This window comes from Pyxicephalus adspersus, chromosome 5 (genome assembly GCF_032062135.1).
Source record: "Pyxicephalus adspersus chromosome 5, UCB_Pads_2.0, whole genome shotgun sequence".
In the NCBI taxonomy this organism is placed as follows: Eukaryota; Metazoa; Chordata; class Amphibia; order Anura; family Pyxicephalidae; genus Pyxicephalus; species Pyxicephalus adspersus.
In genome coordinates, this window is record NC_092862.1 from 20,956,746 (window position 1) to 20,962,435 (window position 5,690).

Consider the following 5,690-nt stretch of genomic DNA (forward strand, 5'->3'; position numbering starts at 1 on the left):
CTCACACAGTCCACCTGCCTGTGTCTCTCTAAGCCAGGTTGACCCTGCACAGACCCCTGTCTGTGTCTCTCCAAATTAGGCTCCTGACTGAGCTTCTGGCTCTGTGTTATATCCCCACCCTCAGTGCTGCTTCATTAATTACCCCTGGGCAAATATATCTCCCTTCCACCTCCAATCCTGCATTGGTGTCACAATACATACACACATATGTACATAAATACATACAATTTTTTATATGTAAATTATATTATTGAATTATTATTATGTTAACTTACTGTAGTTCTTTCTCTGGTACAGGGTCACAGAATGTATGAATATTGTATGTACGGTATGGATATCTTGTAGGAGGATAATAAATTGCACCAAAGGTTATCTTGTGCTCCGTGTTACTGTTTATGTCTAGTGTGCCATCCTTTCCTTGACAAATTATCCTGACAAAATATGACTAACTTTTGAAGTAAACCTACACACACATTAGGCCTGATTTATTAAAGCTCTCCAAGGCTTTATCAGTCAAGCTGGGTGATCCAGTAAACCTGGAATGGATTTCTTCAATGTCATTTGGTAGCAAATGTTTTGAATCCTGGACCAGTTCCATCCCAGGTTTGCTGGATAACGCAGCTTCACTGGTGAAAGTGTATCCTCTCCAGCCTTGGAGAGCTTTATTAAATCAGGGCCATTATATAGATATGAGCCATCATTGTCACCATTAAGAAGCCTAAGAAATGATGTGCAGCCTTCACTGGAATACATGCATGTAGACAGGAAGTGGTTTTAAAGAGGCTATAGAACAGTGTTTATTGACCTCTATAGCCTCTGAAATAACTTTCAGGTCTTGGGGAACCTCTGACAATTACAACAATATCTACAGCTCACAGTATATTAGTGTGGTGGTTAGTAGGAAGAATGCCGCTTTCATTGCTGGCCAGTGGGAAGAATGTCACCCTTACAGATAGCCCAAAAGTTCATTGATGTCACTTATACTAACTTTAGAGTAGAAATTGCTCAAGCAATCCTTAGGAGCCTCTGAAGAAACCTTGAAGGTCAACGGAACCTTGGATGAGAAACATTGCTACAGAAAATGGGCAGTACTAAGATCCAAGAAACTATTCAAAAAAGTTGAAAACAAGCATCTTATTAGAAACCAATTTAGACCCAACCTTAATGTAATCTAGTTAGGCTGGATTCACACTTTTGTGTTTTGATTTGATGCATTTTCAATTGAAATCAATGGAAATGTATCACAATACATGTGTTAAGATATACAATGAAATAAGTGAACACATCTGATGTGCAAGTCACTACGTGTCAAATGAGCATTGATGTGCCTTGCCTCAATAATATAATAAAATGCTTGTCCATACACAGTTCTGTGCACTTTAATGCATTTCAATTAATCATTTAAATCATTAATTTTAAAATTACATATATATAGGGTTCACATCTTTTTTAAAATCAGGTCATAGTTGGGTAAAAATACCACCTAATCAAATGTATTTTTCCTTCATTATTTTGTAGGCAGAATAGAAGCTGACATGCACACGTGTCAAAAAATGTCTTATTAAATTCAGTGGCATTGACGAAGTTCTATTTTAGTGATTAGTCACATCATTAACACCATGGGCCACCCACAATCAAAAAGAAATGCCAGACATTGCAATATGAATTTTATTTGTGACTTTGTATTTGTAGTTATTTACTCATATGGGTCAAGCTAAGAAGCCACACTATTTTTCTGGAAACTGGCAGCAAGGTTGAGTACAATATCATTAATTAACAAGGGATGAAAAAATGCTGAAACAGTATTCTAGCAATCTTTCTTCCTGAAAATTCATGCAGGAGAGTGTTTTTGCTTTTACCCAGTACATATTATAAATAATTGATTTTTTACTAACCTTTTAGGGTTGTGGTTCAATTACTTACACACTTTTATTTAATTAGTTATTTAAACTATTCATTCTCTGCAATTTTGCTCAGGTTTTTTAGTGATATGTGCAACATTTTGTGGTTACCACATCCTGATCTGAATTAAGAGCAGGTGCAGACCGGCTTGGGGATCAAGCGATCCCGTGCAGCTCCTGGTGACTGGCACCTTACCAGGCAGTGACCGGTACTGGACTACTTACTGCTGCCCCAGTTCATTCTCTATGGAGAAGCTACTTGTAGTGTCTTCCCCGAGGCAGTGATTCATTGGCATGGGGAAATGGTAACTTCACTGCAACCTCATAGCCTAACCGCAGAACTTTCCAATATCCTAAACAAGAATGGTGACTGGAGTACAAGAAGGTCTTTATGACCCTTACACATTATCAAACATTGACTCCAGCAGATGATCTTTTTACAATGTTTTTTACACCATTGCAATAAGTAAAAATGTTGTATGAAATACTTATTTATAGTAAGCTTTCTCAGCCATGGTACCGTAAAACCCAATGGTTCCTTTACAGCTTGCTAGACTTTTGCTTGAATAGTAATTATTAAATAGAAATATTTCTCATGGATTGCCAACATAAGGGCACACTAAACTTACACCTAGGGGTCACATAGCTTTTTTACAGTCCTGGTTGCTTTATTGGACATTATCATTTGTCACGATTAATAATAAATATAATTTAGTTTTACAAATAAAAATGTGCTAATAAATCATCCTCTGTAGGTGTTAAATTCTTAAGTTTAGCCTATCATTTTTTAAATGTGTTCTTTTATCTCAATTTACTTTTTAGCCTAATGTACCATGAGCTGCAGATTTAATGTTTTTTTTAGCAAATCTTTCCTAAGAGCTAAAAATGCTTCCATAGGGTTCTTCCAGGGTATAAAGGCTGAGATAGTGCTAGCAATGTTGTGAATATTTATTGCTTATATTAACTAATATCAAATAAAAGTTTCCTATCTGGCTTGATGAATACTGCAATAGTCTCTACCAACATACAAAGGCACAGAATGTAATAAGCACTATTTATAAAGTTTATGGCTTTACTGTCCTAAACCTCCTTTACTGCTTAGCGTTGGTTTTAAAGCTTGACTGTTGAAGATGGATTATAGGTATACCAATTGTCGTAATCACCATGCGGAATACCTTGCCTTTTTATACACCCCCAAGAATGACACTAAAATATTGTGTTTGTGGATGGAGAAGATACAAACTTTTATTGATTTACATAGGGAACATAATCTATCAATAATATGCCAAAATAGTGCCAGCCACAGATAGACTGTGAGCACCCAACATAACATGGTGTCATGTACAAATTATATGGTAAGGACAGACATCCCAACTAACCAATCCTGCTGAGGGTGTAAATGGGTTGCCATTTCCTGTTGATAAAAGCCCATCAATAATGCAGTGAAAATGGCAATTTATGGGCAGGCAGGATTCTCCAAGGCTGTAGTCATTTATCAGGCACAGGTGAGTGTGACCTTCATGTGCACTGGCTTATCACCTTTGCAGGCTTTACTCCTTTTTAGCCATAGCATATCAACTGTAACAATCAGCATAATTAAAAGACTTGGCTTCCTGCAGGATTGTCCTAATCCCCAGCAATAGCTTGAATTACTAGAGGAATTTATGTCATTCACTAACCAATGTGAATTATCACCTTGCAAGCGATAATTAGTTTACTTTAGTGAAGTGAAATTTCATTTTGCAAAAAATACTAAAATATATGCAAGGAATATCAAAAGTGGTATCTTTCTTTGAGCATAAAATGCTCTCAAAATTAAAATAGTTAGATTTTGTATTTACCTTGAACCATCTTCTAGATAATGTCAACCTTTATTGTCCTTTTCTACATATTATCTGATCAGCAAAATATTGATTCTAGAAACGCTCTTGTGCCTTAACCTTAGGTCATCAATACATTGTGCGCGGGCCACTGTGAGGGGGATATTTATCGATCCTGCAAACAATAAGTAGATGATGTCTAAGAAGTGTCATGCTCTGGGCTCAAGTATGCTCTGTGGCCAACAGACTCTTGGTATTGCCTCAAATAGAACACGTTTATGGATTTTGTTGCACAGCTTGGCAATGTTAAACAGGAGCAGAGAGGCAATTTTAGACAGGCTTTAGATAGATTTCTGATAAACAAGTTTTATTCCTAGATTATTATCCTAATTTATCTCCAGTGGTAATATGTTGTAGACCTGTGCAAATTTGTCTCAGTTGGCTGCCCTAAATTACAGGTTCTGGGGTCACATATAAACCTTTACATAGAATCTGACAGGCAGTCTGATTTGTGTCCACGTTTGTTGCCTATTTAGAGCCCATTCCCACTAGTGTGGTGTTAAAATGCAAGGTAACACATATTACATATCATGCCAATGGCACCCCAAATGCACCTTCCTAGAGCACCGCTGTGCATTACAGTTACATTTTCTGTGTGTTATGGTGCATTGGCCTAGTTGCATTAATGCAGCACATTATAGCATAGCAATTCAAATTGGTTTTTAAAAATAAACTGGTATTACTGAACTACTGAGCTATTGTACTTTGCCTTCAAATCCCTCCACAGTTCTTGTCACACCTACCTTTCTGACTTGAAAAATACTCCCCTAGCCACTCTCTGCACTCCTTAAATTACCTACTAATGACTTCCTCACTCATAACCTCATCACATGCACAGCTCCAAGACTTCTCTAGGGCTGCCCCAACTCTCTGGAACTCATCCTATTTGTCTTGCCCCTACTTTCTGCACATTTTAAAGAGCTCTTAAACCCCATATTTTCAAACTTGCCTACCCGTCTTCTTCTATCTTTTAAAACCTTACTACTTGCCCAACATTCCATATTCCCACTGACAAATGTCTTTCTTTGTCCCCCATTGACTCAATAGTTTACCATCAAATGCCAATGTTAGTGGCAAAGTTGTCTCCACAACTCTATTTTGGAAGTTATGAACTTATATATAGTTAGTTACAGCAGTAATAAATATACCACTATGAAAATGAAGTAGGTTTATGTTGAAATCAGTTCTTCTGCTTATAAGGATTTAGGTGTGTGTGGATGTGACATACAGCCATGTCTAATCCTATATCAATAGCTGCTACCACTGCACCTCCAATAAGTGAGAGCATCATTGTGCCATCAAACTTATTGGCAAGCTGGAGCCAATAATGAATATAGAAGGTAAGTGGTAAACATGTCAACTGGGGCATCTTTTTAAAAGGCGAGTTGGTTGGCTGGTCTGTTGACCCTCAGGTTTTAGCACTAACCCAATCCCTCCAAATCATTCTGAATTCTGCAGAATTTCCTTCCTGCATTTAAAACATAGTGTTGCTACCCTACAGATGCAGATGAGTGGAGAAACACTTGTTTATGTGCTCAGCTTCTACTTTGTACAAAATCTGTGGGCGGAACAATCTCCTGTCCAACTGACTCTACTTAGGAGATCAGAAGCTTGGGACATAGACTTCAAAACAAGCTAACTGTTTTCTACTGCCACCATTGTTTATCCACCTCCAACTAGGCACCATTGTTCTTCCTTGTCTCCCTTTTTCTAGGCTCTATACCCCCTACCTCTTCCCACTAGATAGTCATTCTCCCACACACCAGCTTGCCACTAAAGTTTTGTTACTCCTCTTACTTGAGTATATAAATATTTTTAAATAAGTGTTTACATTTTTTTGCTTGCTTTTTCAACATAGGTAAAGGGTAAGTTCATAAAATGCAGAATTTATGTTGACTAAAGAGTTAAA